The 13,453-nt window shown below is 33.1% G+C and overlaps 1 protein-coding gene across 3 annotated transcripts in view; it reads right to left on the bottom strand.

The window, feature by feature from the left end:
- Positions 1 to 13,453, bottom strand: part of LOC115874952 (contactin-associated protein-like 5) — a 166,932-nt gene that overhangs the window by 42,210 nt on the left and 111,269 nt on the right. The window lies entirely within an intron of this gene.

Below are 13,453 nucleotides of genomic sequence, written 5' to 3'. Positions count from 1 at the left end.
GCATAAAGTAATTAGATGCAATTTCCTATAAAAAAAAACAAAAGGAAAAAGTTTAGGTAAACAAAGTGCTGTCATAGACTTCGACAAACATCGGTTGTTATCGTAAGCGCGCTGGGGTGTGGCACTGTCCTTTGTCGCGCAAGCTCCAAAACAAACAAACAGAAAAAAAATAAATTTAACAACTTATATCGAACTTGGAAGAAATGTAGGCACAGAAAAACTTAAAAAATGTGTACATAATATAATGCAAAACATAACGATTGAGGGAATGAAAATTAATTTAAGAGTATTAAAGCAAAAAGATATAGGTTAGAAATCCATACTCACCAGGTTTAACATATACACTTACATACTTCTTCTTCAATATAGCATTCAAACGCTTTTCACAACTGCTGGAAATAGACTAAACACAACACCCGAAAGTATATGTGGTTTATGAAAAATAAATACGATGCTGACGTCATACCATTTCTTGGAACTATATGTATGAACATAATATGTAACTATACGTATTTATCCTACATATATGTATTTATCCACCCCATATAATATTAGGGATGAATGCCAAAAAGGGCTAGGGGTGAAAGATCGCTATCAGCCGGGGTGGCAAAGCCACTTTTTCCGCTATGTGCGCATATTTTCCTTTTATGGTTTAGCTGAAAAACACGTTTTGGTCGGTTCGCGCAGGGGCCTTAATTAAAAGTGTATGCAAACCCATAAGTGTTATATATTTTTGGAATCGGCACACTGCCCGGAGTTCGAATTTCGATAAATAAAAGGTGTAAAAAGTCATTCCGAGTGGTTCACACATCTGTCTTTTAGGAATATTATTATATTTAGTATAAAAATAAAACTCATTAATTTGGTACAAATTGTATGTATATATCCGTTATTCACCTGTTTTGCAGAATAGTCAAAAATTTAATTTGTATGCTTCATTAACTTTGTTACAAATTGTATTTATATTATTAGTATTGTTATTAGAAAACATTTAAAATAGAATTTGTTTTTAAATTTCGGTATATACAGGATGAGTCTTAAATAAGTGAGAATATATGGTGGTATTACGGGGGAATAAAATTAATTTAAGGGTATTGAACGATCCTACCAAAGGTACATATACGAATTTACTGAAAAATTAGTTAAACAAATCAAACGTAAAACATAAAATATGTACTCACTAGGGTTTACTGCTATTATTATTATCCACATATTTGCACAACACAGTAATTTCAACACCATAACTGTGTTGAAACAAACTGAAAAGGTTGAATGAGCGCTTAAAATTATTGTTTTTCTATAAACGGTTGTTGCTGATAAGACCGTAACAAATACAGGGGTTTAGAGTCTAAAAAAAAGAATATTTATAATTATAAACAATATAAGGTTAATATACGGGTGTAGCTAATTTAGTTGATTGCTTTTATAATAATTTTACTACAAAAACAATCTTAAGCCCCAGCGCCGCGTCCAAAATCGACGCTAGGTGTGGTGCGCAAGCTCCGAAATAAATAGAAAAAATTTAAAATATATATACAAGTACCCTTTGTTAACACTATAAGAATAAAATTTAGAGATGACTAAAAGCAAACAGTTCTGAGAATCTAACAACAAAAATAATTAATTTAAAAGTATTAAGTCAAACGTCAACTATGTCAACTAGGTGTGGCTCTAAGCGCAAGCTCCAACAGAAAATTTTTTAAAAATATATACAAGGACAATAGCCCATCGTTTAACTTCGGTAAACATCGTTATCAAACGTCAAAATCAGCGCGCCAAAAGAACTAGGTGCGGCGGCGGCAGACAGAAAAATTACAACAAGAGTATACCCGCAAAAACCCTTTGTAATGTAAAAAAACTTTAATATTTATCGAAATGAAGAAAATTAATTTAAGAGTATTAAATCAAAAAACAAAGCGTATTACTAAAAATACGTACTTACGAGGTTTATATGTATTATTATCCATTCACTCAACACATACACTTACACCCTTTTTCTTCTTCAATAGCCCTTTTCACTAAACGCACTGAAAATACACAATAAATTTCTTGATGCAGTACCGTTAAAAGTTAGAAACAAACAGATGATTTTGTAGCTAAAAATATAATGTGAAGGTCGAATGATAAACAGGAAACTGATAACACCAGTACTTGGAATATACGAGGTGTGTAGAATAAGGTTAATATACGAGGTGTCTAGCTAATTTAGTTGATTGCTTTCGTAATAAAGTTAATATAAAACAATAAATAAATATGATACTGACGTCATACCTGTCACTTGTCAAACATTTTTGGGAATATATACAGTGTGTGAAAAAAAGTATATATGGCGTAAAAGCAATACGTGAGAAAATTTGCCACCATCGTTTGGTTTTAGCGATAAATATTTAAGTAAAAATCAAATAAATCAAACTTAGTGCTAATACATGTAAAATAAAAAAGTTCTAATCAGTTCCTGCGGTTTTCTTGTGTAACGACTATGATGTTACGCATTTGTTTTTCTAGGAAATTCTAGATCAATTTAGCGGTAAATATTTTTATATACAGGGTGTTAATGAAAAACAATTGACTTTTATCTATCAAAAAATCTTATGCCCTCTGTTTAAAGTTCAAGGTGTTTGTTGTTAAATCGTATATGTCAAATAACATTAATAAATATCACTAGTCATATATCTTATACCTATTTCCTATCAATCAACACTAACACAGTGAAAACACAGGTATAATGACAAGAGCAATTCAAAAGTTAGCGTGGAAAAACTATCAAACTTATCTACAATGACCCTTAGAATTTGGATAAATAAAATTGTTTCATGTACCTAACTCTCTTTTAAATCATTAAAACCATGATACTATTTAAATAGGTACTAAGTCAAAAATTAACCTATAGGTAAACAGTCAAATAAAACTATAACGACCCTTTCTACAATGATAGATAGAATGATATTTAATTAAAAATAAAAACAACAAAGTTCAAACTGTTGGAATTAAACCGAAAAATATCACTTTACTAAAAAAATAAGGGTAAAATTAGTCTAAAAGTATGTACTTTACCTATAGCGCCTTTCTAAAGTAAGTAATCCTCATCAGTCCATTTGGATTATTTAGCAATATAGAAAACAAACACAGATTCACTAAAACACATACGGCGAGCGTATTAAAACTTAAGACATTCAAAAATTAGTGTACCTTAAATTTATTTATACCTATACGTATGAAATAAAACGAAAAATTAAAAGGATTAATTTTAATACAAATGTATGTATAAAGTGAGTAGAGAGACTTCCGTTAATGACGTTATCAGCTAAATATATTCACCATATATCTGATTCATATAGACGTACAGAGCGAAAGAAAAAATTAACAGAAAATTTGTTTTATTGAAATGTACAGGGTGAAAGAAAAATAAACAGAAAATTTAAAGACATTTATATTGATTAGTGGTTTTTTATATTTTCTTATCGCATAAGTTTGTTAAGTTGCTAACTTGGATAAGTATCTTCTACTCCATGAACCATTTTTCTATTTTTTATTTATAAGGATAATTATTGGAAAATAAAACATATCATTATTTACACATGCGCCAATTTATGGTTCTAGAATTCTAAAAATAATAAGACGAACGCAGAAACCAAGCCTTGACAAATCTATGAAATACTCTGACGTCATCATTACTTACATTGAAAACTAAACATAACCTATATGATACATAGTATTCTTGTTTACTTTTGTTTTCTTAACATAAATATTTAAAAGCACCTAAGACTACGTTACAAAACATGTTTTGGTTGATCTACACATGGGTTTTAATTCAAAAACTAATTATTCATCTCACACACACAACCGTCTTAAATCATTATACTAATACATGAGTATATTTGGTTGATATCCTAAAGAAATTAAGAAAAGATACTACACATAACTATAATAGAGTATTTAAAATATTTATTAATTTAAAGAGTTTACATTAAAAATATGTTCAAATACAATAAAACGCTAAATTATATTTATACATTTATTCATAAGAGGTAAATACACATATGAGTTGAAAATCATTTTGAGCTTATCTGGATTAATATCTAGAAATTCCAACATATAATATGATAATTCACAAACATTTAAATAACAATATTTTTTAATTTCTTCTAAACAATTTTCTTCAGAGACATTACAAGCTCTAATATAATGTAAAAGAAAAGGGTCTTAAACCTAATTTTACAAGTAACTCTAACCCATAATTAACAATAAACTTTTGATTTAAAATTAATCGAATGTTCATCATTCAGAATGTTCACAGCCACATCATTTAGCATGTTTATGGGAGATCTTCAATTCTAGTAGTTTTGAAAACATATACTGTTTCTCTTCGTAAAATTTTATAAGTTCTTTTAATTGTTGTAAATTAGCTAAATGTTTCTCTAATAAAAAATTTATATCTGCTGTAGAGATCTTTCTCCTTTCACACTCGAAACAATCTGGTGAGGAACATGATGAATTTGAGGTTATGTCTAGCGCTCTCATATCGACATACACACAAGCGGCTGTCTTGATGATTACTAATCGATCGTATACGTTTTATTTCCTTGCCCTATCACCACCAAACTAATTCATTTGTTTAAACTTGTTTATATTCAATTCTAAAAATAGAATCTTACGTAACGACCAACCGCTATCTCTTTCCTGGAAAGCACCAGATTTCGTCACTAAGACTTGTTTAAACTCGTTGAATACTTCATCCAGATTTGTATTTTCACAAACAACATCATATCGGGAATTAAACGATTTAATATCTTCTTTCGTTTCAGATCCTAATATGTATGAACAAAATAATTCCATATTGAATTTGATGGAGGTATGAATCGATATATGTTCCTGAAGTAAACGTACAATAGTATCTTTAAGAGCATCTAAATAATAGGATATATTATTCGGACATGATTCAGAGGTTATCTTATAAGATTTAATTCGATTTTTTAAAAGCACACCTAACAAGCTGAATTTCAGGCTCTAATTCTACACAACACTGATTTTTATGTTGATGACTTAAACAGTGTAGATTACACTCCTTACACAATGAATGCATTTTGTGGCGGTTATACAGACTGTCTAGAAAAAATATTTGTAAAGTTTAATTTATATTGTAATTATTGAATTTTATATAAATAATTTTATATAGAATTCGTATTAATATTTATATTTTATACTAACATGTTAACACTATTTTTAAATGTTACTACTATACAGGCTGTCTAGAAAAAATGTTTATTGTTTGTAGAAGTTTATTTTATAATTTTATATAGAACGTATTAATATTTATACTAACATGTGTGTTATCACTATTTTAAATGTTACTATACAGGCTGATTAATATTTGCTATACTAACAAACTGTTTATTACTCGTAAGTTTATATTGTAATTTTATATAGAACTCGTATTAATATATATATATTAACAGGTATCTATTTTTGTTATTAATATATTTATCACATACGCTATCCAAAAACACACGTCATCCTACAAACTATTCATTAGTGGGCAGAACCGTCATTTCTTTTCAAAACCGCATCAAAAATTTCTGATATAATTATCTACACCCGGCATCCGGCGGATGTAGATAAGACCTATGCACAAAGTTTAATTTTACTTAAATATTTATCGCTAAAACCGAGCGGTGATTTCATCACGTATTGCTTTTACACCATATATTTTACAGTTTATTTTTTCACACCGTATATATTCAAAAAATATTTTTATGTAATTATTAATTTTTCCACACTATATTTTCTGTTAAATTACCCAATACCATCGTTAATAATTTTTCAACGATATTTTGATGAACCATCAGGCTAATACAATTTCAAATGTGTGTTCTGTAAGTCCAAAAGTATTTCTATAGAAAAATAGATCGAACAAAAACAATATATTATGAGTATGAGTATAGAAGATAAATTAGAATAAAATAGGGTAGATAATTTGAATAAATGTGTAATGTAGGGGCCCATTTAAAAAGAAATTCAAACTAATGATATATGTAAAAGTCTAAAAAGATTACAATTATGTTACACGGTAATCAAGAGCTATATTATATGGGTAAACGTTTTTCTTTGTAATAGCTATACCAAAAAAAATATTGAGAAAATTTCAAACTAATTGGTTTACATTTTGAAAAATATTTCTTAACGACAGCTATTAGGTTTGACCCGTTATAGATTCGATTAAAAATATGTGAAACATTCAAGGACCTAAGCTTTAGCCGATGTAGGGCTGACCGCTCTATCAGACCTGTTGACCCGATCGAACGGGCCTGATTGAACGGGTCTGTTGCGAACGGACCTGATTGCAACAGACCTGATTGCAACAGACCTGATTGAAACAGACCTGATTGAACGGACCTGATTGAATCAGGTCTGTTGCAATCAGGTCCGTTCAATCAGGTCTGTTTCAATCAGGTCTGTTGCAATCAGGCCATTTCAATCAGGTCCCGTTCAATCGAGTCTACTGTTTCAATCATGGATATTCTGTTGTCGAATCAGGTCTGTTGCAAATCAGGTCAGATTCGCAACAGACCCGTTCAATCAGGCCCGTTCGATCGGGTCAGCAGGTCTGATAGAGCGGTCAGGCCTACATCGGCTAAAGCTTGGGTCGTTCTGTTCACGCATCGAATCCTGGCAGTCAAACAAGCTAACAAAATATTTTTTCAAATGTAAACGTGGACTGAAATTTCTGAAATTTTATAGCCTGAAAAACAGACTATATAGCAATAGCGATACCGTGTATGGTGACTCTTTGAACATCATGCCTGGTTGACCTCTTTGAGCGGGCTTCTCACGACTGTTCAAAATCTCGCCAATATTGTTTGTTCTCATGGCTGGCCTGTTTTTGTTCGATCCCCAGCCAAGCCACGAGACTGGTAGCACAGGCTGTATGATGATTCATCAAATGAAATGGCGTATTAACGATGTGAATAATTTAACAGAAAACTGATGAAGCAATTAGCATAAAAATGTTTTAGTATACAGCAATAAACTGCAGAACGCAGCGTGATTAAACGCGCCTGGCGCGTCACCGCTCGGCTACGTAAAGTAAACTCATTAAGCGCTAAAGATACTTTATGCATCCGCCGGATCGACCAAGTAATTATATCGAAATTTTGATACGCATTTAAAACTTCTTTAGTTTGTAGAGATGACGTGTGGATGGCAAAATATTAATAACAAAAATAGATACCTGTTATCATATATATTAATACGAGTTCTATAAAATTACAATATAAACTTGGTAATAAACTGATTTGTTAATAAATATTAATCGGCCTGTATGGCATAGTGAGTAACATGTTAGTATAAATGTTCATGCGGAGTTCTGCTTAAGTATAAAATAAACTTACAGGCAATAAACATTTTTCTAGACAGCCTGGCAACATGAGTAATGGCGACAAAAATGGTGTTAACATGTTGAGTATAAAATATGAAATGCGGAGATGCATAAGTGTTTATATAAAACTTCAGAATACAATATAAGTAAACTGAAGCTCTTTCGTGCGGCTGATAAATCTCCACCACTGCATTCGTGGCTGTGAAGTGCTGTTTAAGTCATCAACAAATCGGTGTTCAGCTAAGTGTGCAAGCACAATTGCATTGGTGGTAGCAACTGTTAAAAATCAACATTAAATCTTATGAATGTACAGTCAGGCTGTCGGCATAATATTATCTATTATTTAGATACTAGATACTGTTGTACGTTTACTTCGGAGGCTGTATCTCGTTCATACCTCCATCAATTCAATATCAGGCTATTTGTTCGCCACGCTGTCAGGATCTGAAACGAATTCCGGTATGACAATTCCCGATATTCAACAACAGATGTTGACTAATGGATGTAGGTAACCAAAGTTACTGAAGTCTTAATAACGATCATGCGGAACGTGCTGCTCAGGAAAGGCGCGTCTCAATTATTTTTAAGTGAACCTATAAACTAAGATTTAAACAATTAATTGAACTGGTGATAATAGGCGCGAAATAAACGATATACAATCATGGCAGTCAGCGCAGCGAGCGCTGTGTATCCAAGTCGATCGTTGTTTCGGTGACGAAAGAAAATATCGTTTTTATTAAGCTGTTTAACTGAGCGGAACATCTCTAAGGCTGCAGAAATTTTTTATTGAAAACGACTGACTGAATTACAACAATTAAAGAACTTATAAAATTTTACGGCTTTCGAAAACTAAGTCTCCCATAAACAATAACCCATGGGCCAGATATCAATTGTCGATGTCCCAAATCAAGTTTATTCGACCGAGTACAAATCAAAAGTTAATTAACCAGGCCAGGTTAGAGACACTGTATGATTGCGATATATGCTAATCTCTGAAAAATTGTTTGGATAGTAAAAAATATATTATATTAATGTTGTGGTATCGCTGTATGTTGAGGCCTGAGGCCGAATTCAGATAAGCTCAAGTATTTTCAACTACGTACCTCTTGATAAATAAATATAAAAACAGCACTAGCTGTTGCCCATTGATAATGTATTTGCTTTATGTAAACAATAGTCAACAACTCTTTCTGCTTACTGGTATAATGTGTGTGGCTGCTGGATATCTTACAAATCTCAACCATAATATATAATGACTTGTTGGTGTGTGAATGAATAGTGGACACAGATCCAGCCAATATTATCAACAAAACATATGTTTCTGTCTGGAATGCTTTAATGTTTATGTTAAGAAAACAAAGTAAGCTGAAGCTCTATAATATCATATAGGTTATGTTGATTTTCAATGTGTGATCAGTTATAGTACTGTCAGGCTATTTCTGCGGACTAAATTGACACAGAAATTCTAGAACAAGTGGCATGTTTATTTTCAATATTAATCCTTATAAATAAAACTGTATAAATCTTATAAGTTAAATGATATTTCAATGCACGCTCATGAATTGAAACTCTTATAAACAAAGAAAAAAACCATCATGGAAATGCGCTAAAATCAGAGCTTTCACCCTGTACATTCACAAAAACCGCCGTGTTATTTTCTAATGGCTGCATCGTCAGATCAATGGTAGAGATATATTTAGCTGATGGCGTCGATAACACAGTCACTGCTCACCTTCTACATACATTTGTATGTTAGAGTAATCGCTGTATTCGCCGCTAAGCCATAAACAGGAGGCTATAGTACTAATACTGAGTCACAGAATGTCGTCATTACAACTGGTTCATCGTTTATATTTCTGCCTGCAAATGAAATATTCAAATACCACTGAGAAAGGCACTAGGAAAAGCTGCTTTGAATTAATTACCATTACCCCCAGTAAGTATTTTCGGTTTAATTCAACTGGTTTGAACTTTTGTTGGGCACGGCCACAATTGAAAGATCATTCTGTCATTATGAAAAGGAATAGTTATGATTTTATTTGACTGTTTACTAGGTTGACTTAGTACCTATTTAAATAGTAAATTTTAATGATTTAAGAAAGGATTAGAAACACATGGTATCAGAACTAAGTGGTCGATAATGAAAGGCACGCTAACTTTTGACGGATGTTGCTGTCGACCAATGTCTTTTACATCTGGAGATAGAGCCGCCAAGATATGACTGAGTGATGTTTATTAATGTTATTTGACATATACGACGGTAACAACAAGCACTGTAACTGGGCAGAGAACTTTCATAGGCGATAGATAAAAGAGATCAATGACTTTTCATTAACAACAACACTAAAATATTTACCGCTAAATGTTACTACAGAAACAAATGCGTAATCATGGTCGTGCAAAAAAACCGCAGGCTTGATCAAACTGTACTGTTAACACTAAGTTGTTTGATTTAAATAAATATCGCTAAAACCAAACGATGATGAAATTACCTCACGCGACCGCCTGTACTTTCACTTCGCTGACATTTTGAGTACACTGATATTCGGCCATTGTTTTTATCATTTAGGCTGTCAACTGAGCACATACAACCATTACACTGTATTGGTAAATGATCAACTGTTTATTACAGCAATCAACAACTGGGCTGCTCGGCAACATTCTGCACCTCGTATATTCGAAACGCTGGTGTTATCACGGTTCTGTTTATCGATAGAACGCAATATGTTACAGCACAAAATCTGTTCCAACGGTACTGCATCAGAAATTTGTGTATTTTCAGTGCGTTGAAATGAAAGAGCGAAAAAGAATTAATGTGTTGGTGGTGGATAATAGCCAAATAAATTTTTAATGTACGCTTTGTTTTGTTGTACTCTTAAGTGTTTCATTTCGATAAACAAAGTTTTATTACAAAGAGTTTCTGAGTATACTTGTTGTAATTTTCTGTCTGAAGCTCTGTTGTGTTGACATAATGAATACATATTTTTGTTTGATTTAATACTCTTAAGTGGTGACTCATGTGACTAAATATTAAACGATATTCTTGTTATTTTCTGTCTGCCTGGCGCTGGCGTTGACTGCTGACGACCTGAAACGAGTAATATAGTTACTGCGATTTACAATTCTTTTAGAATCACTTATGTTGCCAATTAATACACAAATTGGTATTTTGTTGGTGCTTTTTGTCGTCTCTAAGTTATTGTTACGATGTTCGCAAAGAGGCTGTACATATGTTTTAAAATTTTTCTGCACTATTTAGGGCTTGCACCACGCAACGTCGGCTTGACGTGCGGCATCTGAATGGCTGGGTATTTTAGTAACAAAGTAACCGCAAAAAAGCAATCAGCAAAGTAGCTACACCGCTATTTGCTTATATTTATGTTGGGCTCAACCCTGTATTCTGCGACGGTATCGGCAACAATGCATTTATAAAACAATAATTAAGCGCTCATTCAGCACTCGGACTGTTTCAACAGTTATGGTGAAATGCAAACTGTCGGCTGTGGCAGTCAACTAGTGTTTCAACGGTATGATTTACGTTTGCAGACAAATTTTCGTAATTTTCTGTACGCTTACATTGATCATTGTATTCCCGCTGAAGTGACTCATTCGCCAGTCACTTAGTATTTTCATCCTCATATATGAGAATTCTCATGCCTGTAATGTTTTCTGTATTTTAAATGGAATTTTCGACATTGCAGAAACAAGTGGATCGTTTGTTAATGATATAAATACAATTTTGTAACAAAGTTAATGAAAACTAAATGGTACGACTATTCAGGAAACATGGTGATAACAATTTATGGCCATTTGTGCCAGTAATAGGTTTATTACATGCTAATATTCTAAAGAATGATGATACCACGGAGATGTTTTACATCGAGATTATGGGTCTGCTGGCTAAATATATTATGCTGTGAACTGTCATCACTGAAGTAAGGCCTGCGCAGGACCGGCTAAAACGACATCGACAAGAAAATAATGCGCACATATAACGAAAAACGGAAAAATGGCTTTGCGCACCCGGCTGACGCGATATCACTAGCTGTACTGGCATTCATCAATGAAGTGAATATGCTCTATGTAGAGACAAATACGTATGCTCTATATATTATGTTAATATATAATAATATTACAAAGATAGATGTGAACCACTCGGAATGACTTTTACACCTTTTGTTTATCGAAATTCAGGCTCCTTGTAGTATGCCGATTCCAAAATATATAACACTTATGGGTTTGCATACACTTTTAATTAAGGCCCTGCGCGAACCGACCAAAACGTGTTTTTTCAGCTAAACCATAAAGGAAAATATGCACATGCTTAAGAAAAAGTGGCTTTGCCACCCCGGCTGATAGCGATCTTTCACCCCTAGCCCTTTTTGGCATTCATCCCTAATATTATAAGGGGTGGATAAATACATATATGTAGGATAAATACGTATATATACATATTATGTTCATACATATAGTTCCAAGAAATGGTATGACGTCAGCATCGTATTTATTTATCATAAACCACATATACTTTCGGGTGTTGTGTTTAGTCTATTTCCAGCAGTTGTGAAAAGTGTTTGAATGCTATATTGAAGAAGAAGTATGTAAGTGTATGTGTTAAACCTGGTGAGTATGGATTTCTAACCTATATCTTTTTTGCTTTAATACTCTTAAATTAAATTTTCATTCCCTCAATCGTTATATTTTTGCATTATATTATGTACATTTTTTAAATTTTCTGTGCCTACATTTTCTTCCAAGTTCGATATAAAGTTGTTAAATTTGTCTGTTTTTAGTAGCCTCTAACGCTTTGTTTTAGCGTTAACAAAAACCATGGGTACATGTTGCATTATGTACATATTTTATTTTTTTGTGTTTGTTTGTTTTGGAGCTTGCGCGACAGTTCGACAGTGCCACACCCCAGCTACAACAACCAACCGATGACTGTCGAAAGTCTGGCGCGCGAGCACTTTATGTTTGCATTATGGCTTTGCGACTGTTTTTATAGGAAATTGCGCATGCTAATTACGCTGTGTAGCGCTTATTAGTCTGTTTCTTACCAGCTTTCGCTTCATAGGTACTGTGCTTACGGTACTGCTGCTGCTGCCGTCGTATCGACTTCTCCTAAACGTGCAGTTGATGTAGACAGGCATAGCCATTGCAGTAAGTAAATAATATTTTAATCCCACAATTATTTTAATGCGCTGTGCGAATATTTTTATTCTTCTAGTCTTGACAAAATGGCGATGTATATATTTTTTATTAAATCTTGTTAAAATGGTGAATGTATATATCTGTACAGTGCAGTAAGCTCAGCGATTTTTTTAGTAAATTATTAATGACAAAATACGTGAATGCTAATAAAAATAATTTAAAGGTAACCTTATGATGAGGGGGGCACTCCTGAACTATTGAATAGGCCAACATGTATATGGTGAATAGCGCTCGTATGTATTCATTTGACGTGATGTACAACGTCGTTCATGCGTGATCTATAGCTTTGGACAACTTTAAATTGGGGCCCTCATCCTACAAGTAATTTTAAATGCGTTTGTGGTCATGTTGATAGGCGACCAGCTTGACGATCGACTGTCCGTGGCACACTTTTTATTAAAAATAAATTATATCTGTATATCTATGATGACGTCGGGCAGGTATGACGTCATCATCTAAGTACAGTTACCCATTAAACCTTGAGCTACCCGATAGGTAAACGCATAGTAGTTCGGGATAGGCCGTTGGGCAATTCCGGCGTATACATGCAGCGTTGCCGGATGTATAATGAAATGCGACGTTGCCAAATCTAAAAATCAGAAGATTTAGGGAAATTACATATAACCCATGTTATAAGATTTACATAGGGTGCCTCGCTATGGACGGGAAAATTTCCCTAAATTTAGGGAAAAAATGGGGGTTGACCTTGGTCTCAAGTAAGGCCATACCTACTCCTGTTCACCTGCATATTTTTGAGAAAAACCCTGTTTTCTGATTGGCTACCAGAGGAAGGTCCTCTAGCGGACATTTTTCGAACTTGAAAATAATTTCCAACGATTTCTCTTGGTCGATTTACTTATTAGAAAT

This window comes from Sitophilus oryzae, unplaced genomic scaffold (genome assembly GCF_002938485.1).
Source record: "Sitophilus oryzae breed Bouriz unplaced genomic scaffold, Soryzae_2.0 scaffold_1307_pilon_pilon, whole genome shotgun sequence".
In the NCBI taxonomy this organism is placed as follows: Eukaryota; Metazoa; Arthropoda; class Insecta; order Coleoptera; family Curculionidae; genus Sitophilus; species Sitophilus oryzae.
Note: the sequence above shows the minus strand (reverse complement) of the source record. Positions and strands in the feature narration are given on the sequence as shown.